The sequence below is a fragment of the Diabrotica undecimpunctata genome, chromosome 2, assembly GCF_040954645.1.
Source record: "Diabrotica undecimpunctata isolate CICGRU chromosome 2, icDiaUnde3, whole genome shotgun sequence".
In the NCBI taxonomy this organism is placed as follows: Eukaryota; Metazoa; Arthropoda; class Insecta; order Coleoptera; family Chrysomelidae; genus Diabrotica; species Diabrotica undecimpunctata.
This window is the reverse complement of record NC_092804.1, coordinates 134,504,192-134,528,712: the sequence shown is the minus strand read 5'-3', so window position 1 is coordinate 134,528,712 and position 24,521 is coordinate 134,504,192. Positions and strand designations below refer to the sequence as shown.

Here is a 24,521-nt window from a genome sequence, read left to right as displayed (position 1 = left end):
AGCATCATTGGTTCTAAAGAAACTGCTGCAGTATTTATTTCTTCCCATAGTTGGTTGCGAACACACGGAATAACCTAATGATGACATTACTTATTTATATGATTACGTTACAGCTTACGAGTAACTATAATTACATCTCGAACAATCGAACAAATGGATTATTATGATTTGCTAACGAACTAATATTATGCTGAAATAAATTGCCTGTGTGCTTACTCTATTTATAACAAAATTTACGTAGTGAAAAATAAGTATTCTTTTTGGATTTTTTATGAATTAAATAATTATATCAATATCTCACCACATTGCCAATGAATATGACTACCACGAGCAATCCAACGTTCAGAAAAGTTGTATTTAAGTATGTTCTAACTGCCTTCTCTCTAGAATATGGTGTCCATCTTGCATAAACCATATATTTTGGGTTGTTAGCATTTTACAATAAAGAAAAAGTAATTATAGAAGCCATTATAGAAGCTTAAGAAGCGATAGCAAAGGGAAATTGTAAACATGATGACGGCCAACGTCTGAATACGGACACGGCACCTAAAGAAGAAGATGAAATATTTTTTCTCCAATAAGACATTTAGCACCCATAACAAAGCATTTTGTGAGGTAACATTATCATCTTTGAGTTGTTTTAATAAGAATAAACTATGAATTATGCTTATCTACAGGTATTCAGTGCTTTACCGCACAAATATTAAACTAAGAATTATTGTGCAGCTGACTTATAAAATGCATTTATCTCGAAAACGGTTGAATTTTCAGGTTACTAACAAGTATACCTTTTCTTTGTAAAAATAATGTATCTTTAATATTGTTTAACGCAAATAGAGCTAACTTAAAGAGCAAAAAAGTAAAGCGCAAATTTATGCCACACATGTGGCATATGTGGCGCCCTCTATTAGTTACAGTAAAGTATGTATAAAATTATAATTTATCCTACTCAAAATAATTCAACTGTAAATTTTTGTTCAAAAATATTTACAAAAATAAAAGTTATAGCGAAAAATAAAATTTTATATTTCCACTTTAACACCCTGTATCTTTCTTAATAACAACATTTTATTAAAGCAAGTTGGCTTAAATCCTAATATTTTAAAGTGTAGAATCTATGGTTTTGTTTGTACAATTACTTAAGAACCACCCTGTATATATTCTGACTGATATTAAAAAAAAACACGTTACCAAAATTATATATTTTCTTTGGAGGTCTAAACGATGCCCTTGATATTAAATATAAACATAAGAAATCAAAATGTTATACAGAGTAATTCTTTGGGAGTTATATAATTAAACGTTGTAGAGAAACTTGACATAATTAATACCTGAAAATTTGGGATGTTTGGACATGCCTAAATATTCTAAAATATTTAGAGCTCCTTTGCACTTCTGATTATACTGAAAATTGACTAAAACTTTCTTATTTTAAATATAATGCCCTATATATTACAGTGAAACTTCTCTATAACGGGCACCAACAGGGGAAATAGTTGTCCGTTGTGTAGAGTTGTCCGTTATGTAGAGCTATCGGTTAATCAATTTAGCGAAATAAATAAGGGGTTTTGACTTACTTGATCTTTAATTATATTTTTTTGTACAATTTGCATAAGCATATACAAAAATCAAACAAATAAAATACTAATGTAAAAAAGGTAGGTATTACTTCTTAAAAAAATCATCAATTTTGGTTGGTTTTTATTTTAAACACTTCAGACAATTACTGACTCAACATTTAGAATTACATCAGATATTTTTGACGTGACAACGTCTTAAATTAGGTTGTGGCTCGGAGTCATTCATGAAAAAGTGTAACGCCCGCTCACGTCTGTTACGATGAGTCACCGAACGAGAGAGAGGCCCGCCGGACCGGCGAATGCCTTGCGTCTCTCTCCCACTCAAACATGATCGGTCCGCTGCGCGCGCAGCACTAGAGAATTAGGCGCGTTGAATCGGTGCGTGCTTGTGTCTCTGTCTTTCTCGAGCGTTCTTGGCGTTCAAGACACATTACAGCAGAAACACTTCCTTTCATTTCATATTTCTCCTATCATCGTCCTATCCTCAACAAAATCACTCAAATAGAAATTATTTAAGTTTAAGTTTACATGTACAATGTTTTAGTAAACAAAATATATTTCTATAGTTAAAATTTGTGCAATTCTTATTTTCATTCAATTCCTTGTTCCTATTGTGCAATTTAATAATATTCATATCAATAAATATTCTACCGAGAAAAAGACGTTGTCACGTAAAATCTTCGCCCGTAAAACCGACTTTACAGGCAACCGATTTTTTTGACTTACTCTTTTTATAGATAAACAATGATGATAACTCTCTTAATTTTAGGCAAACATCATTAAAATTACTTACATTTCTAGTAAGTTCCTGCTTCTAATGGTAATTACTCAAAATCTACAAAGATTTCGTTAAAAGTTTTTTCAATTATCTACCAAAGATACTTAGAGCAGAAACAACAACAAGGAAGTACTTAGAGCCTACCGAACATCACTTTTGCAACTGTATAGACTTTACCTCGAAAGATTGCCACAACAAAAATTTGAAAAAAGTCAGTAGATGTATGTTTGAATCGATTTTTAAAAAAGAGAATTTGTAACTGTTTAACCCGAGGAAAGATCAGTGCGATTTATGTTGTACTCATAAAAATGGGAACATTTCTAAAGCTGAGTATAATATACATATGCGAAATAAAAAAAGAGAACGAATTGAAAAAGGACAAGACAAAGAAAAAGCCTTAAAATTTGAAGCACATATATGTTTACGCAATATCTTTAAGCCTCTAAATTAGCTCCGATGACCCAAGCCAGCGCATTTTATTATATAAAAAAGTTAAATTTACATAACTTTACTATGTAATTAATCTACACACTCATGCCGCGGTTTGTTACTGGTTCGACGAAACAGCCACAGAATTATACATAATTTGAAAAACGCTTTGCAAGAAAAATCGTTATCAATTATCCTTTGGTCGGATGGCTGTAACTATCAAAACAGAAATACAGTTTTATCTAAAGCACTGCTCAACTTCAGTAAAGAATGGAATATTACTATAGAGTAAAAATTTTTTAGTAAAAATACCGCTCAAGTATCAAAATAAACTGCAATTATACACTCGCGATCATAAAATCCGGGTCACCTTGAAAATTTCAAGTTTCTTGAATATTTTTGCATCTAGTGCAGTAATAACCTTTTTTTTTAGGCTAATGTATTTGTTATTTGTCATCAATGTTTGTTTTGAACGAAAGAAAAACGGTTTTTTTATTGTTTTTATTGAAAAAGCAGAAAACAAACCAAATTGTTGAAACAGACATACGAAAGAAAAAATGAAAAATACAGAACGTGGTAAAACATCAGTGGAATTTCAATGACTAATATCGTGTATTACCTCCCCTTGCTCTAATAACCTCTTGCAGACGACGAGGCATATTCTCAATTTTTCTCCAGATTACATGTTGTGGTATGTTATTCCACTCTCTCACACAGATCCTTAAGCTCCTGTGCATTGTTAGGAGAACGTTTTTCCAAATCGTCCCAGAGATGTTTGATGGGATTCAGATCCGGAGATCTAGCTAGCCAGGGTAACCTCGTAATTCCAACCTTGTCCAAGTATTGCATACTGATCCTGGCAACCTGCGGTCGCACGTTGTCCTGCATAAAAACTGCGTCTTCTCTAAACCCTGCCATGGTGGGCATAACATGTTCTTCCAGAATCTCCGTAATGTACCTTTGTGCAGTTAAGGACACATTTTCGATGAAGGTTAATTCTGTGCGGAAGTCGGAAGATACACCTTCCCTAGCCATGACCGAGCCTCCACCAAATGGCATTCTTGGAGCAATGCAAGCTTGTGAAAATCGTTCACCGGTTCTCCTCCAAACTCTTACACGTCCATTGGATCCAGTTAGGCAGAAATGGAATTCATCTGAGAATAACACTTTGCTCCAATCATTAATTCCCCAATGCGCGTATTGTCGAGCAAAAGCTAGTCGTACAACTCGATGCGCACGGCCAAGTGGCGGTCCTGTAGCCATTACCCGAGAAGATAGTCCAGAAGAACGAAGTCTTCTCCTGACTATTGCAATACTAACATTGCAATTTCGTACTTCCTGTGGGCAATTTCGATGCATACCCGCAGTTGAGGTCCGGTTTCGTAAAGCCTGAAACACAAGGAAACGGTCATCTCGTGCCGTGGTCGTTCTTCTTCGTGCATAGCCAGGTCGTCTGGTTAGCAAACTCATCTTCTGAAAGCGTTTAAGCACTCGTTGAACCATAGAAAGGCTTACGCCAACAGTTCTTGCGACTTGCCGTTGAGTGTGACCGTCTTCCACAAACGCAACAATGCGTGCCGTTTCAACAACAGTCAAGGCATTTTTGGCAAAAAATAAACAATAATAAACACTAATAATGACACTAATAAACACTAATGGTGGCAATAATAAACGTTTGTTTGTTGCGTTTGAACAGAAAGTCGAAGCACAAATGGGACATTTAAAACAAGGGGCAGTTACAGGTACCGTTCATTTTGGGAAGTGTATAGTTTTCCGCAAAATCGGCATTATTGGAATTCTTTGTTACAAAGGAAACCCTAAGCCGACAACAATTCTCAGAAACATGCATTAGTTTGTATTTGTGTTATTATTATTTACGATAAAGCTCGTTAAAAATGAAATAATGCCAATTTTCAAGGTGACCCGGATTTTATGATCGCGAGTGTATTTCGCTAAAATATTGATACACCCTTTTAAACAATCAAGAACTTTATCATTTAGGTCAAAATTGTGTTATTTTATTAATAACTTTTCTAATTAATTAGTTTTTACTGACTCCTGAAAAATTACCTTTTTGACACTTAGGCGGTTTTGGTTCCTCAACGACGATAGGTTTGATTGTTATATGTATATATTAACAGAACAACTCTTCAAACACCTGACTATTGTGATGTCCTCAGAAAAACTTTTAATTTCCTGCACTATAAGCTACAAGTAATAAAAGAAGAGAACAAGTTTAAAGGAAATAAAGGAAAACCCAACTATTTGAACCAAAACTAATAAAATTGATTTACATACACTTACAAACAAAACAAGGTCTTAATAAAATAGGAAAAAATAATTCAGATCAAAAGTATTTTTAGGAATTGTTTGTTTGTTTGTATACGTAATTAATTATTTTTTTAAAAGACACATTATATATCATTTCGTTCTAGGAAAGTCGGTCGACTTAGATCTATCTGCGTTCTGGTGAATGAAATGCTTCCAGAAAGTAATTTATAAAAGTTATCAAGTTTCCCTTTTAGATGTGATTTATTATTTCTACGGTTTTTGTAATATATCAGACAGACTTTTAATATACTTAAAATGTCAATCTTAAATATTTCTAAAAATGTATTAGTTTATTCAAAAGTGTTAAGTAATAATAAATATTACATAATTCATATTAAATCTAAGTGGACTTCTTAAGCATTTGTGTGTAGAAAATTCAACCAAAAAACGAAAATGAAATTACAGGCAAGCCGTTAATTATTTAAATTAAAATAAGTTGCCAAATACAAGGTTGTTTAAAAGGTTACTATGGTTTGTTTTTTAACCAGGAGGAGTAATTTGAATTTATCGCGCCGTAATGCTTGTTTGTAATTGGTCCAACAGCAGGCAAGTTTACTCCACTAAATTATGACATTTTGGCACAAATGACATTTATGAAATTTTAAAATTCAAAATTTATATCGACGATTTTTTCTGCGTTATTCCTTTAATTTTTAGATTTTTCGTTTGCATTTATATAAAAAACCGTTCTTTTCAGAACTATTTAGCGACGTATTCGTGATATTATGCTAACAATATTAATTCAATGCCAAGTACTAGTGGTAATTATTCTTCTCCACCTAAAAAACGCCGAGTAGATTTGGGTCATTTATTATCAAATAAAAAACAATGCATTATAAACATGTACAAACAAATAAAAATTGATAATCCTAGAATTAAAATAACAGCCATGGTAGCAAAAATAAAACAGGCAACAGGTTAGTTTTGCAGAATAGTTATTGTTAAAATCAGGACTTACTAAAGTAACATGCTAATTTTAGGTGTTGCGAATTCAACTATTTACAGAACAATTAAGGAATATAAGCAGGTTGGAACAGTAAGATGTCCTAAAAATATTGGCAGTCGACCTTCTATCCTTGCAACATATAATGAAAGAGTTCAAACATCTGTAGGACAGATAGTACACAGCTTCTTTTTTAAGAATGAAATGTCCACTTTAAGTGAAATTAGCAACCGCCCAGATCTTCCAAAATATGGGTCGTTCATTATTATATAAATTCTTGAAGCAAATCAATTTTAAGTAAGTAAATATAGGTTAGCCACAATTATATAGTAAAATTATCTAAAACATTTTAGAGGTTTCATTTTTATAATCGGGTATATTATTGTTACTACCAAATAGTTTTTGTAATTAAAATTTATGAGCTACATAAGAAATGATTGTAATAGTACCCTTCTTATTTGATCAAAATATTTTTCCTCTTTATAGACATAAGTTCAACAGTTTTTGTGTGACATGTTTTTGGAGACATACCAGTGTACAAATATTTTCATTTTAAGTATCATGTACTTACATTTAACTGTTCTGATTTAAAGATATTGTACTTGGTATGTTTGATGAGTATACTAAGTAATGATCTCATGAAGTAAGTTATTAAAAAAAAATAAATTTTAAATTTTTAATTGTATACTCTACTGGAATGTTGTCAAGTATTTTGTTTCAACAGATATAAGAACATGGAACGGGAAGAAAAGGAATATTTTTTACTTTACATATAAGCAGATTCATTGCAGCAATTATTGCATAGCATAACTATAGATTGTTTATCTTACTGTTTATATAGGATAATTGATTTATTGTCTATATTATGACTGTCTTACCATAGTTATTTTTTAGGTGAAATTATTCAAATAATGGTTTATACATTGGACTGCTGACCAAAAACAAAACTTTCTTGCTCTATAAATTTATAAACGTATGTTACTTATATCTAATTATCATAAGAAAAACGGCAACTATCTTTTAAACTTAGTGTACACTTGTTGGGAAGCATTTTCATTTTGTTTTCATTAAAATAAAAGAACTTTAGTAAATTAATGTTTTGTTTTAGTTACTCGCATCATTGTCATAGCCTGTAAACTTTTCTTTTCGTATTCATACTTTTATGCTGTATTGATACAGTTGGTTTTGTTCTTCCTGGTTGTAGATCGTCACAAGAAAACTGCAAAATTATGCTAGAATTTAACATAATAGATTCAATTTGTTGATTATCTCACAAAAATCCAGTATTTTTAGTAAATTTTATTTATTGATAACACATGGGACAAACTCACTGTCAAAATGAAACAAGAATCCATCATTAAAAGACTGATTAGCATGCATGAGAAGAATAAGAAGCTCATAGAGTTAACTGAAATCAAGTGCCCTATATTGGTGAAATCAAAAACTGTTCTAAGCATTTTAAGGCAATTAACTTATGTAATTTTAACAAAATAAAAAACATCAATATTATGCTTAGGTACAATTAGGAATGGGCATTTTGGGAATATCAAATTGTGATTTATTTATCTATTGTTCATATGACAAATCATTTTTCACTCTACCTATAAAATTTTATAAAGAATTTATAACAAACGTGTTGAACGTTTTAAAAGATGTTAATTTTGAAAAAATTGTGAAGTAATTAAAAATACATAGTCATTGATATTAAAATTTGTTTTTGTTTAAAATAGGATTAGATATGTTTACAATTGCACAAATTATTTTTAATATATCATCGCAAAATGGTAAAAGGTAAGTAGCTATGTAATTTTTCATAATTTTAAAACCTTTTTTTATTCCCTGAATTGCTCGTTCCACATGCACACTAACTCTTGCGATGGCAGCTGTCTGCAGAGATTTTTGACTATAAAGTTGTTTCCTCTTCATTAAAAAGGGCGGTTTATCCATTTCACTAAATGTTTATGACATTCCTCCTCAATTTAAACCCTTTATCCACCATTATTGCATCGCTAAATTCTACTTTTATTATAACTTTTTCATTTGCAAATATATGTTTATCTGATGTCTTACTTTCATAGCAAGAACTCAAGTAAGATATTAATCCCAAGGGAATTACACCTATTAGGGTTTTTTATAGTGTTACACTTTTTATAATGCAAGTATGTTTTTATCCAAAATTATGCATATTTGTTATTTGTATGAATAATTGTGACTTTTTTTGTTTATTGCTCGCTTAACAAATCATATTTTACAATTCCAGTAGAGTATAATGTAGAATTTGTAAGAAAAATTTTAGCTGTGTTAAAAATTATTTATTTCAAACATTCTATACAATTCTTTTAAAATAAAATGTAAAAATTATACATTAATTTAATACATACTCTATTTATTATAGTACATTAAAATTATTTACTTACAAGAATTATGTTATAGTCAGATTTCATTTTGTATGAACCTTGTTAATTTGAAAACTTATTTTTTACTTAATATAGGGTTTGATATGTTTATAATTGCACAAATTACTTTTACTACTACAAAATTTAAGTACCAATTTGTTCTTTCATAATTTTAAATAATTTTATTCTTCGAATTACTCGTTCAACGTGCACTCTAGCTCTTGCGATTTCAGCTGTCTGCACTGAGTCTTCTTTAGAAAGTTGTTTTTTCTGTTTTAAGAAGGGATATCCTATTAATTTCATCAAATGTTCTTCACACTCCTTTTCAATCAAAAATCCTTTATCTACCATAATTGCATCATTAGGGTTTAATTTTAATAAAACTTTTTCATTAGTAAATATGTGTTTATCGGATGCCCTAGCTCCGTAACAAGGACTCAAATATAATATTAACCCCGATGGAGTTATACCTATTAGGGTTTTTATAGTATTACTTTTTTATAATTTGAGTAAGTTTTAATTCTATATTCTATATTGGAAGTGAATTGAAATTCACATTAAAAAAAAAATCAAACATAAACAAACAAAGTTAGGTTGATAGAGGTTAATTGTCAGTTGAACTGTCAAAGTTTAAATACGCATTTGAAAGTTTTCTGCGAATTTTTGTAATTTAAGTACAGTATATTTCACGAATTTGCGCTTATTTTGGATTAGAAATCAAAGCTTGGATAATTGTCATTCCAGGTTGGTTTTTTTTCGAAGTTTGATGGTGCATGGTGGAAACATACAAGTAAGGGCCTTACTAACATTTTCTTTGTGATCTTATTCCTTTACATATTTCCTAATCTTCTATATAGTCTAACCACATCTAAACGTTTTGGTAGATTTAAACTTTGTTGACGTTTGCCATTATGGAGGAAGAAATTCCTCCCGACCGGCCACCAGATCCCGACCCAAATATAAGTCAAAATCTGTCTCAAAACAATGCAATAGAGAAAGTAAACATTAAAGAAAAGAGATATATTCTGAATCAGATTTGGGGCCCTTTGAGGTCTTTGTTCAGGGTAAAAATAGTAATGTGGGTAATTATCATATCCTAAGTATTGCTAAGACTATCTTTAATTTAAAACTGAAAGAGATTGCTAAATTTGATAGAAAGGGAAAAAATAGAGTGGGGGTAGTATTCAAGGACAGACAATCTGCCAATTCGTTTATCCTTAGGAAGGACTGGGAAGAATTAGGTTATGAGGTTTTCATTCCCACTCATCTTATCTCTTGTAAAGGTATTGTCAGGGGAGTTTTTAAATCTTTGTCAGAAGAGGAAATTAAAATGTCAACTTCTACTAATCTACCCTTTTGTAGAGTTATCTGTGTTAAAAGAATGAATAGAAGGGTTATGCAAAATAATTCAGAAACCACTTTCATCCCTACAGGTACTATCTGTTTAACTTTTTCAGGAAGGAATATTCCCAAAGAAATTGAAATTTATGGTCTGCCTATGAAGGTGATACCCTTTGTTAGTCCAGTTCTCCAATGTCATAATTGTGTTTTATATGGGCATGCTCTTTCTCAATGCAAGAGAAAAAACAGATGTGTTACATGTGGTGTAAATCATGATTCTCCCTCGTTTGTAGGATGCAGTAGGTTTTGTATGTTCTGTAAAACACCAGATCATGACTCTAGACATCCTGAATGTAAAGAAAGAAAAAGACAAAAGAGTATTAAGGAACTTATGTCGTTTGCCAACTTATCCTATTATAAAGCTAACCAAAACATTCCAAGGGAAACATCTAGCCCAAAGTTGAACATTAAGGATTTTCCTAATCTTGGAAATAATCTATCCTCTGCAAATAGCATTTCAGTTCAAGAGAGGAGATCAGTTGCTACATCCCTGTCTTCAAATTCTGTTTCCTACAGTCAGATTACAAAATCCACTCCATCAAAAAGGAAAAGACCATTAAATGCAGGCTTTGATCAAAGTTCTCATTCTAAAGTATTGAACAATCCTAATGGGAGATCTCCCAAAGAATCCCCAAGTCACTTTATAAATAACTCTCAGACCCAAAGAGATTTAAATCAGGCTATATTAATGCTCAATCAAAATCACAGGGATTTGGTTATGACATTTTTATTGGTGAATTGATTAATAAAAATTATAGTTCTCCTAAGGATCACGTTGGATTAAATGTAGAGATTGGTAATCATAAAAACAAAAGTGTATCACATAATGCTATAAGTACTAGTCAGGAGCGAGAAGGGATGGAGGTATCTGGGTCTGAGGACTCAGAATACTGATTCCCCTCTCGTCTTGACCTGGTACATATGTACATGTTTTTAACATTTTATATTTTTAATTATCACGCCCCACTAACTATTATACAATGGAATATAAGATCTTATAATACCAATGTTGATAACTTAAAAGTTCTTATTAAAGACTATAACCCTGATATTGTCCTCATTAGTGAGTCTTGGCTATCTAACCAACACATAATTAGATGCAGAGGGTATCAAATTATCAGAAAGGATCGAGGTGATGGATATGGGGGCTTAATTACCCTTATCAAATACAATATAGAATTTTCGGGATATTCATATTAACAATCCTGGTTTTAATTCAGATGTTCAATTTCAACTCACCTTTTTACCCAAGTATAATTTAAATATATTAAATATGTATTGTCCTTTGGACAATCTCATTTCCAAAACATGCTGGTCTTCTTTGGTCAACTCGATCAACAAACCTCTACTCATCATGGGTGATTTAAATTGTAATCATAGAGCATGGGAAAGCTCAAGAGATAGTGTTTATGGCAAAAATATTTTGCAAACTGCAGAAGATCTTAAGTTAATTTTTCTTAATGATGGTTCTCCAACAAGATTGGTTCGTCCTGGTGGCAGCAAATCAGTAGTTGACTTATCATTGGCTTCGATAGATGTGGCACCTAAAATTAGTGGATGGACCACCATTCCAGATACAGGATCTAGTGATCATTATCCCATTCTATGCTATGTCGGTTTCCCAACACAGGACTCTAATCAGGTTTCTAAAAGAAGAAATTTTAAAAAGGCTGATTGGCTTACTTTCCATGAAAAACTAGACTGTATTTTCTCATCGTTTCCAATTGAGGACTATGAAAATTTTATCGAATATATATCATCAGTGGCACACACATCAATTCCTTGGAACTCCTCTCATAATAACAAATATCACATTGCATGGTGGGATGATTCATGTGCTCATATAATACAAAAGAGAGTTTTAGCTATTAATACATTTAAAAATTCTCCCAGTGTTGAAAACTATATAGAGGCTAAAAAATTCATAGCGAAAGCTAGAAAATTTCTAAAATTAAAGCGAAAAATAAGCTTTAGATCCTTTTGTAGCAAACTAGATGATAGAAATTCGTGGAAATTAGGCATCGGACAACGACGCAAGACGTTTTGAAACCGATATATATATATATATATATATATATATATATATATATATATATATATATATATATATATATATATATATATATATATATATATATATATATGTAGCAAACTAAATAGAAATACTCCCTTAAAGATATTTGGAATAAAATTAACAAGGTTTCTGGTAGTAAATTGTCTCTTTTAACTCAATTGTCACCTGAGGAGGTAGCCCAAGAAATTTTAACATTTCTCTCACCTATTTCTGGAGACTTTGAATTACTTTTCAGTCCTCTGCAGTATTCTGAGAATCCCATATCATTTGATGAATATCACAATACTCTTCTGTCTAAAACTGATTTTGCTACGGGTCCTGATCAGGTTTCATACTCTATGTTAAGAAATTTACCGCACTCTGGATCATTACTCTTAATTCAATTCTTTAATGAATGTATCCGGAAGGGGCAGGTTCCTCTCTCGTGGAAACAAACGGTCATATTACCCATTGTTAAGCATGGAAAGGATAAAACTGATCCACTTAATTATAGGCCAATAGCTCTATCATCGTGTGTTGGTAAAATGCTGGAAACATTAATTAAAAACAGAATTGAGTGGTTCTTAGAACACAATCATATTTTAAATCCATTGCAACTTGGTTTTAGAAGGGGTAGAGGTTGCATGGAATGCATTTCATTACTAAATTCTAAAATACTACAAGGATTTTCATTGAATCAATTTACCATAGGACTTTTCCTAGATATTTCAGCAGCTTATGATAGTGTCAATATCTCTCTTTTATACTCTAAACTAATTAAATATAACATTTCTATTCAACTAGCAAATGTCATTTATTCTATATTAAATGATCGTAGTATTTATGTAAAGGACAAAACTGGTCAAATTCATGGTCCAAGAAAAACTAATCAAGGCTTACCTCAGGGCTCCCCTCTTACTCCAATGATATTTAATCTGTATTCCCTATCTTTATACGAGATTATTCCCAGCGGTTGTAATCTGATACAGTATGCAGATGATTTGGTTATTTTGGTTGGTGGGGCTGATCTACTTAAATTAATTAATTCTTTGAACTTGTTAATGGATAGGATGGATCTCTGGTTATTAGAACACAACTTAAATTTATCTTACAATAAGTCCTCAGCAATTACATTTCAAATAGGGAATCGTAAAATTAATCCTCCAAATGTAAGAATTAGAGGTCATGCAATTAAATGGGTGGATACAGTGAAATATTTAGGGGTAGTTATTCAAAAAAACCTGAAGTGGAAATCCTATGTGGATTTAATAGAATTAAAAGTAAGTCGTAGCTTGAATGTAATGAGAGCTCTATGTGGAACATATTGGGGTAGTGATCCTAAAACTCTCCAGATAGTTCATAATGGTTTGATACAGAGTCATTTAGATTATGGATGTCAAATATTATCAGATTGTCCTAAGGCGCTAATCAACAGGTTAGATAAATTACAATATAAGAGTATTCGTATCATAACAGGATGTATGAGATCTACCCCTATTCATGCATTGTTAGGTGAAAGTGGTCAAATTCCTCTAAAGTACAGATAGGAATGGCTTAACTCTAAATTCCTCCTAAAAAATCTTATGCTAATTAATAATCCAATAATTTCTGCCTTGAATCAATTACAAATATCAATGCAATCAAATCATAATTACTGGAATAAAAAAAGTATTCCCCTCTTAGTTTCCATCATGAATAAATTCCAGCACACCCCAAATTTATTTTCTAGTGACTAATTTCCGTGCCACAATTTTGAATTAGAATATCAATTAACTTCTATCTCTATTAGGAATGTGCAATCTAATAAAGGTGATGAGCATGCAATAATTCAATTTCAAAGAATCTCACTCGACAATCCACTTCACACTATAATCTTTACAGATGGGTCAGTTGATAGTAAGGGCTCAGCAGGATTTGGTGTTTTTTGTCCTGACTTTGAATACTCATACTCTAGTAAACTCCCTACGCAGACTCAAGTTTGCACTGCAGAGATTATTGCAATTAATCATGCGATTCAATTTGTCTTGGAGAAGGATATCAAGAGAGCCTTAATATTGTCTGATTCTAAGAGTGCTATCCAAAAGATAGGGAAAACATCTTACTCAATGGAAACTAAACATACCTCTATTATGACCAAAAGGGGCATTATAGAAGCCAATCAACAGAACATCAGTATTATTCTGGCTTGGATTCCAGGGCATTCGGATATTAAGGGCAATTCTGTTGCAGACAAATTGGCAAATATAGGAAGATCGCTAAAAATGCCAGCCAAAGTTAAATTGCATTATTCAAACTACTTATTTTATATTAAAAAGCTAATTTGGACGCGATGGGAACAAGAATGGAATTCAAACAGATCAAAAGGGTCGTTTTATAGTAAAATAGTCAATACATGGAGCAAATTACCATGGTTCAATCAATTTCCTTATAAAGACAGAAGGCATATCACCGCAGTAATTAGAATGAGAACAGGACATTGTTCCACTCCCGTTCATTTATTCCGCATAGGTATTCAGGACAACCCATACTGTGAATGTGGTCAAATTGGATCTCTGAATCATGTTATCCTAGAGTGTCCAATAAACGTTTCTTCAAGTTTTGACCTCTACAAAGAATTGGTTAAAACAAAACTACAAACTCCTATAGAGATTTGCTCTCTCCTATCCAATCTTAATTCTCAAAGACTAAATTTGTTGATTACTTTACTTAATCTAGCCAAAATCAATCTATAATATATTTCTATCTTATCTACTATAACATAACCTTACAAATTCCTCTCTATTTTTACACCTGGGTTCTCTATCATCCGTTGGTAGAAAAAAAAATGAAGAACTTGGACAGTCCACAGTAAAGTAGCTATTGAATTAAGTAGATAGCTGCAGAAGAGTTTGCTGTGGAACTCTGAGGACCTCATCACTTATTTTATATACAAATAACTAAAAAGCACCTAATAGAAAAGAAAAGATTATGTAGAAAAAGACTGGTTGCTACACACAAGCGAGAAAAGTTTTATCCTGTGTTGAATTGTCTTTCCTATACTAACTGTCTGGCCGAAGAAGAAGAAGTTTCAACATAGTGTTCATTCAATATAAAATAATTTCAATTTAGTTTTATATGGGGATATTCGATTGTCTAGAGCAAGTTGAGAATATCCCCCCTGAATTAGCTGGGCAAATTATCCCCTGGGATATTACCCAATAAAGGAAGAAGAAGAAGAAGAAGAACAAAGTTAGGTTAGAATCAATGAGTGAGGTTTTTCGATACTGATTACTGGATTACCGCAAGGCCGAGATAATCAACCAAAAAAGAAGATGTATTTGGTGACTTTTATAGTAACTTTCTTGGGTGTAAATCTGTCTTTTTAGTTTATTCTTCCTGGTTAAAAAACAAACCATAGTTAAATTGCAATAACAAATAGTAAGATTGATCAAGATATTATATCTCTCTGAGCCTCTTTGAACAGTTTGTAGAGCTCATAGTTGTACCTGGATCTCCATACTCCGTTTTCGTCAATAGGTCCAAATATTAGCCTTAGGACTTTTCTTTCGAAGACTATCAGGTTTCGTTTTGTGTCTTCTGCCATCACCCATATCTCGCATTCATAACATACTATTGGTTTAATAAAGTTTTTGTAGTTTTAAGCCTCGAAAATGCGTATTTTCGCATTTTTTAGATTTTAAATCGATTATAACTCTAAAACTGTCAACTTTGGAAAAAAATGACAAAATACCATTTTTATTTAAAACAATACAAAAAATCTAAAAAAAAATTTTCTGTGCAAAAAAAGTTATTAAGTGATTTTTGTAATTTGTTAAAAAAAATTGTTTAAATAATTTCTGCCCAAAAATTTCACCCGACAACCTTTGGATTGGTTTAAAGGGGACATTTTTTTAAACAAGAATCTGCAAAGAAACCGAATCAGAAACATTTTTCCTACGGGAGCGGTCTCACAACATTAGTAGTTTATTTATTTTATCTAAAGTCTTTACAATATTTCTTGTTTAAAGTATATTAAGATGAGTAAGAGATAAGCCTATAACATATCAATAGCTAGACCAAATTATTTAATCAGAGGATGTTTGAGAAAATAACGAAAATAAGGATGCATGTGATGGGCAGACGGAAAAGATGATGACGTGACACAAATATTTGGAAATGTGACAACACTACTTATTTCAATAAAAACAATAAAAAACTTTATTGATAACACTAGGGAGAAAAATCAATATGGTTTAGAGTGACAATCTAAAAGGTGAAGTTTCTAAGAAAGTTTAAGTAAACAAAGTTGCCACAAGATAGTAAAATATTTGGAAATATCTTTATTTTCCAGACACAATCTTTTGTAACTTGTTTTATGAAATAAAAGATATTAGGTACTAAAAGCTGTGAGTCTTTGATTGCCTTTCTCTCTAGGCCTTTCTACCTAAATATCTAGTCTTAGCTGAACTACGGTATATTTCGGCTTCTATTTGGGTCTAATTAGTTCTTGGTAAATTGAAGACAGGCTTGTAAAGAGAAAGGCAGCATTCTTCTTTTCAACCAAATTTTTCACTTTAAAGAGTACATACTGGCATTTCCTTAGGTAAGAGGAAATACACACTACTATTTGTGAACTAAGTACTAACCCCTAAATTATCTGAAAATATTTTCGATTTCTATGTTTAGTGGTTGCTACATAGTTCACACACACATAGTCTTCTTCTATCACCCAAGGTACAAAGTGTACTGCCTTTAACTGTACTAAAAAGTACAATGGAAAGATGCATCAATGATTATAAAAGAAACAGACACCAAAAAGAGACCAATCAAATAAGCAATGAAGAAGTAAAATATGTAGCAAACCCATCAGCAGAATGTAAAAATGGAAAAAGAATAGATGCATACTAAAGAACTGCATCTATAAAATACCCTGTAAAGGCAACAATTTCTATGTTTAAAAAACCGCAACAATACTAAGTATCAGGATAAGCCAGCATGAAACACACATAAAAAGCAGGGTCTACAACAAATCATAGATATGGAAACATACGTGGGCCAATCAGCACAGAGTACGATGAAAATATTCATCAATAATGATGAAAGAAACAGTCACGAAAAAGAAAAAAATAAAAAAAGACGCCCTCATCCTACTCAATGAAGAACAATGTGTGTCAAACCAGGCAGAAAAATGTGTTGCAGAGTGTAGCAAGCTTTGGTTACCAATACTGAAAGAATAAGTCAACAACAAGAATATACCATTAATAGCGGATTACGAAACTCTGAGATACAACGTCTTCAATCGTACACAATACATATGCAACACACAACACACATACGCAATACACGAACACTTTCTCTCTCTCTCTCTCACACACACAAACACACACACGCTTATAGCACATATCAATAATGCAGAACACTTTGAATAATCAGAATTTGAGGTTCCATGGAGCAAAAATCCACCTTCATATCTATTCAGCCACAGCATGGCTGTTACCTATAACACCCCAGCTAAGAGGATCAATTTTCAATTTTGTGAAATGACATAACCTCGTCAACAACTTTGGCGGTCATTTAATCTTCTTAACAAAATTTTGTGATGTTTATTTTTGAGAAAGACTTTCCGAGTGGAAATCGAAACATCGAATTTTTTAATTAAAAATATAATTATAATTACAATCAATTAATTGTGGCTTAATCCCATATAAACACAATATTTAAAGTAAGGTTTAAATTTTTTGCTTCTAAATGCTCACGTATAAAAAAATACAATAGAAATTCTTTTAGAATACTACTGATGTTAGCAAAGCGCTTGTCTTATTATTTATTTTTCCAATATTGCTTCGGTTAACTCTCTTTCTGAACCTAATTAGGGCTCTAAGACTACATTTCTCCGTTCTTTGATATACTTGAAATATCCATTATCGCTACGTCCCTTTCCTGATCTTAACTTAGTTAGGTACATTAGGTGCTAAAAGTTTAAGTCAGTGGTGTAATTATTTTCAGTTCACATTATTGAAAATGTAGATTTCAACGATAGTGCTTTTTTATTTAATGTGGTGTATAGTGTTTATCACTGCTTTTTTTAAATAAATAAATGAAAGATTTTACCATAATTATGTTTAAGTGATATTTTTTCGAGATTGTTTCTAATTTTGATTCTCTTATTTTATTTTGCATAGACAAAGAATTTAGTGTTGGTAGAATTTTAGTAAAGAACAATTTTAGTATACTCGGTACGCTGTTCCCAGTCCCAACTGTCTAGTAAATTTAATAATTATTTTGTGCTACGTTGGTTAAATTTTGACCGAGTGGAAGTTCTTGAAAATTACTATGCAACCAAGTATACGTTCTGATAGCCAATCTTTAAACAAAAGCTATTCACATGTGATTTAATAACAAAATAAATCTGCATCACTTAAAACAAAAGTTTATTTTTAGAATGTTATATTCGTTTATAGATAAGTATTTACAAATGAAAAATTTGGGTGACAAGACACATTCTGTCATTCCTTTGTAATATATTTTAATTTCTACCTAAACGGATGTGGAACCTTCGATTCTGGCGTTTTGGTTTCAGTACAAGTTTTTTAGCAGCTTTTTGTGCTGTAGATTTTACTTACGTCGGGCGTATAAATCTCGAGTGTATGGCGGCCGGGCCCGCTGTACACTCGACAAAATTTTAGGTCTATATTTGCCAGCGGTCATATTTAAAATGGTTTTAGATACAGTATACGACCGTTGTGGCATACAAGGCTCGCATATAATTTCAAGTTATATAGCTGGACAAATATTGAAAAAAATTGGAATTTTGTTGTTAGTAAATGCATATTACAACAATCTAAACACAAATAATGAGGCTCGGCCTCGCAGATATCGCAATAAGTCACAACTTTTTTTGCATGATTTTTAGATATGTCTGCACGAAGTTTTTATTGCATAACAGCCTTTACAATATTTTCTGGCTTTGTTAAGAGGCCCTTGTTTTTTAAGCGACTTATGAATTTGTGCTGATTTCTTTGATGTCGTTTTATTTTCATCATTTTTTTCATCATAAGTTAGCAAAGATCTTATTATTTCTTCCCGAAATGCTGTAATTTTTTTTGTAAGCAAGTTGCTTATATACTATGTGAGAATTTACAATTCGTAAAGATAAATTATAAGGGGTAATCTGATCAGATTGATCAATAGATGACTTTCCTTTGTAATATTCAACTATTGTCTTTGGTTTATGAACAATACCGCTGCGTCGCTGCATGGCTATGGTTTCTGTAGTGTGCTTAGTGGTGAGAAGAAGAACATCCCTCTTATCTTTTTACTTTAGGACGCATACACCTTTTTTGTTTTCCCATAATGTATAATATAATGTGTTTTCCTATATTATAATGTGTTCTATTTTCCGACAAAATATTTGTTAGTTCAAGATTTGTATAATAGTTATCAGCAATAATAGTTCGTCCTGAATTTAGTAGGTCCTTTGAGTAGTTAATGACAATGTTAGTTGGTACAGAAACGTTGCTCTCATTTTTTTCCTTTTCGGCATATATTTATAGATTTCATATGTACCCATTTCCACCGCATAATTAAAAAAAAATTAACTCCATATTTCAGCGTTTTCTGAGGAAAATTTTGTTTGAATTTAAATCGTCCTTAAAATGGAACGATAGACTCATCTATACAAAATGTTTGACATAGTGTACAAACCTTTTGAAAATTTCTGATTTGATATGTTTTTTTACTAATGGCTGTACCTTAAATAAACAATCTTCTTCTGGGCAAATTTCATCATCTGAGAAGTGCCACATTTTAAGAAGCAGCTGAAATCTATTTCAGGACATGGTTTTTGATTTATTAACATTTTTATATAGGTTGTCGTTGTTCCAATACTTTTACAAAGAAGTCATTTTTACCAGACTCATGTAAGCTACTATACCAATAAATCTAATTATTTCTTTTTGGTCGGTTGAAACCCATCTGTGTAGTCTTGAATCAGTGGTTATACTATTGGAATCACACAATATTTGAATTGCAAGTTTGTTTGATTTACAATCTCGTTAATAATTTTAGCGCCAACGAAAGTATTGCGGCGTAGTTGCCACATAATCCATCTTCTGCAGAGTATTCAAACTCGTGATAATTTCCAATTGGCTGCGTCCACGGATGTTCTAAAACATTTTGATTAGCTCCAACTCATTTTCCTGGATATTGTCAGTATCTGCTAAGTGAGTTTAAGCTAAGGTTTCAATATCAAAGAGTTCTTCCAATTATTCAGGTGAAATATTGTTACCCTTACCGTTCCAAATCTTTCGATAACCTATTGTCGTTTGTTGCTGTATAATCAAATGGAATGCTGGCTGTAGCGCCAGCACCTTCTATTTCTTTTTGTGGGGCATCATCGGGCAAGAGTGATGTAGCACAGCTTGGTTGATCCACAACATTCCTCGTACACAATTTCTTTGAAATGATGTTAGTTGGTTGTACTTTGCGTTTGATATTTGCTTTGGGTATGGACAATGCTATTTTCTGAGAATACATGTCGGACGATGCTTCTATGTCTGAGAAATCTAAACTGAATATTATTTCTTCATCAGTGGTTGGCAAAAACATGGGTTCAAGATCGAAATCAAATGAACTAAAGGGGTCTGATTCGTCATCTGAAATAATAAAAAATACGAAATACATATAGTGAACTACGAAAAAAATTTAAAATCAGTCAAAATATTCATATATCTATTTCAAAAATGAATACAGTTATTACCTTTCAGCATCTTTCAAAGCAACTTCGACAATTTTTTTTGCCTCGATTACTCATTGTTACACAACAAACACGCACATCAAACAACAGTTAAAGCTGGACCACAGTATATTGCTAAAGAATTCTTTTAGCATTAAACTGTGGCTAGACTGAGTAGACTGGCACTTATCTACTTGACAAGTGCAGACTTAAATAAAGCGACGGCTAGTACAACGACCACTGGCACCACCAGCATGCCGCCTGTGCCCGGCCGGGCGCATACGTCCGCTAACGGTTTTTTTTTTTTGAAAAATTTTCACTAGTCTGATTTTTTTTTATTCAAATATAGAGTAATTATTTTGGAAAGGCATGTATGTAATTAATATGTGCTTAGCATTTGGGCTATGTTTTTTCGTTTATATATAGGTAGTCAAACTGTAAATACCAATAAAATAAATATTAGAAACAATTTTTAACTTGAATAGATGATAACAAAGAAATAAATATTCGTTTTACATTTGGGAATATTTTTATAGCTATTATCGGAAAAGTACAAAACGAAAACTATTTATACAACCAACATTACATCTCACTACTTAGTACAACTACAATATATTGTCATCGAATGCCATAGTCTGTGGACTAGTACGCATTTCGATGCGCGTCGCCCCGCCTCGAATTTTCCCATTTTCTCTTGACCTGGAAATCCCTATTTATTGCTCGAACAGCGCATATAAATATTGGCGATTTTCAGGTCAGTCCCTCACGGGCTCTCCGAGAGCTTAGTGCTCTCGGGGCTCTGCTTCCTGCATTTATTTTCCATACTCTGTGGCTGAGAATTGTTTCAACTTAACTTATGTTTTATTTCGACGAAGAAATTGTCATGTAAGAAATGTCTCGCCTTTTTCAAGGCAAGACACCGAAGATAAATATTTTCCAAGTCCATAACCCGAAAATGGACTTAAGTAGAGGAGCTCTCGACAGTATATTCGAAGCCCTCTACAGAGCACCCGGGGATATCAGAAGGTGGTTAGACCCTTAATTGTTCCCCCGAGGTGACATGGCGCCCGACAACGTGGTTAAAATCCGAACCCACGACCCAGCTCGAATTTACAGAAGGCAACACACCATTGACTTCAACATGGATTGCAGTCAAGAGAATAATGAGGAGAACCACGTAGTGTTAGAAAGCAATACTCTAACACTCCGACATTGAGGCCTTCTGCAGACCTGACGCCTTCGACGTGCAGACGCCTTTGACGAGCCAGGTTTATTCGAAGTTAGAAGCCCCAGATGCCGATGGAATTCCCGGAGTAGACCCAGTCATCGCCCCCCTACCGAAAGTGGTTGGACGACTACGTAGGCATCGGCACACTGGTACTCTACGAAACCCCGTTGGATATGGCAGATGGGATCCGGACGACCGAGAAGAAGACGAGCCCGTTGGAGGAGTTGGCATACCGACCGAGGATGGACCTGTAGGAGCTTGAGATGCCGTTATCACCACCGATCTCCCCCTGTAAGTAGTGCAGTGTTGTGTGAATTTCTTTTTGAACATTTTACTTGTATTTTATGCATATTTTCTTGTGTATTTTCACATTTGTATTTTTTAATCAATAAATATTTTTTCCCAGCCGCAGAGTCTCTAGAGGAGCGAGGATGTCATCGAATGCCATATTATGTGGACTAGTACGCATTTCGATGCGCATCGTCCCGCCTCGAATTTTGCCCTATATAAATATTGGCGATTTTTAGGTCAGTCCCTCACGGGCTCTCCGAGAGCTTAGTGCTCTCGGGGCTCTGCTTCCTGCATTTATTTTCCATACTCTGTGGCTGAGATAACGAACATGATATGCAGTTGATACTAAATAAAATAAACACCACAGGAAAAACATATGGCCTGAAGATAAATGCTGGAAAAACAAAATGCATGACAATAAGAAAGGGCGCATTTTTCAGAGTACAACTGCACGTAGATAATGCTCCAATCGAGCAAGTGAAAACATTCAAATACTTGGGAATGATGGTGAATGACTAATGGGATCCTCAACAAGAAATAAAATGCCGTACCGAACAAGCAAGACAAGCTTTTCTTAAATTTAAACCGCTACTTTGTAACCGCAATCTTTCCTTCAATCTTCGGTTCAGAATGGTTAAGTGATATGTATGGTCCATATGGTTATACGGCATGGAGACATGGACGTTGAAAATATCTTCCATTAACAAGTTGGAAGCCTTCGAAATGTGGACCTTGCGAAGAATGTTCCGCATACCATGGACAGATAGGGTGAGAAACGAGGATGTCCTAAGAAGAGCAAATACTGAGAGAGAATTGCTTAGCTTGATCAAGGCACGAAAGATTGGATACCTGGGCCATATCCTGAGAGGGGAAAAATATGCAATCCCTCAACTAATTATCCAAGGAAAGATTGAGGGCAGGAGAGGAGTAGGTCGCAAACAAATGTCGTGGCTGCGAAATATAAAGAACTGGACAGGCGTAACTAACACTGGCGAACTTTTGCATGCCGCAAAAGACAGACGTCTGATCTTAAGATAATTCGCCAACGCACTATAGGTGCACGGCACCATAAGAAGAAGAAGTGGCTGAGAATTGTTTCAACTTAACTTGGTGTTTTATTTCGACGAAGAAATTGTCATGTAAGAAATGTCTCGCCTTTTTCAAGGCAAGACACCGAAGATAAATATTTTCCAAGTCCATAACCCGAAAATGGACTTAAGTAGAAGAGCTCTCGACAGTATATTCGAAGCCCTCTACAGAGCACCCGGGGATATCAGAAGGTGGTTAGACCCCTAATTGTTCCCCCAAGGTGACAATATTTTTTCCTCATATTTGTCAAAGTATCTTAGACATTACTATATTTATATATTATTACACTCATGCATATATATGTCATCATCAGCCTTTAAGAAAAATCCCATTTACATTTTATTACTTAATCGATTATGAAATTTATACACCACCTTCTATCTTCTCTTTATCACACACGAATTTTTTCTGTCTTTTTCTCATTTCACTTTCTAATATTCTTGAACCATTTAATTTTATAGCCAATTCACAAATAAACATATATAAAAATAAAAATAACTATCGAGCGTCCCCTAATGACAATGTTATTTAATCATTAAATTATTATTTCCAGCATTCTAGTTCAGTTAACAGGCAGTTGAAGACCAAGACTGATGTCAGTACTATTTTGAGTAGGAACATACTGTCCCGGATAAATATATCCATATTCATCGTCTTTATGTCGTTTAATTTAATACTTTTAAATACTTAGTGTTCAATTTAAACCCACCTGTAGATAAAATTAGTATCCATACAATAGGACAAACATGAAGAATGTCCCAAAATGAGACAGAGAGCATAACACAGACTGCTGCCTACAAAACATGAGAGCTCCCACCTGTAATATAAGAATGTCCCAAACACCAACGGTTCAGAAAGCTATCCGAAGGTACAAAAACGACCCATTAAAGAGAAAAAGAGAGAAAAACAAATAGCATAAACAAAATCAGTACAAATACATAAAGAACCAAACAAAATTCCCACTACCAAATACCACTCAGTTGTCAACAAGTCTTTGAAAAATGCTTGTGCACCACTGTCCACTAACACGAAGATTGTGAATGTAAAGATGTACCAACCACATGGGTCTAAGTCTACCAATGCAAAAACTTTTAAAACTTATTATTGATTGCTTTTATGTCATAAGCTGGACAAACCTTTTACAGATTCTGAGAGCACTGTATAAATGTGTCAGGAGTAAATCCTTGATGAGTTTTTTTAGGGCTTCTTTCTGCAAACAGAGATATTGCACCGTGCGGGACTAAATTCGCTTTGAGGGTAGGCTGAGTGCCTGATTTTTCGTGGAGTCT

The 24,521-nt window shown here is 33.1% G+C and overlaps 1 protein-coding gene across 1 annotated transcript in view; it reads right to left on the bottom strand.

The window, feature by feature from the left end:
* The window catches only part of LOC140433929 (inactive dipeptidyl peptidase 10-like), a 214,984-nt gene that overhangs the window by 121,562 nt on the left and 68,901 nt on the right, over positions 1–24,521 (bottom strand). The window lies entirely within an intron of this gene.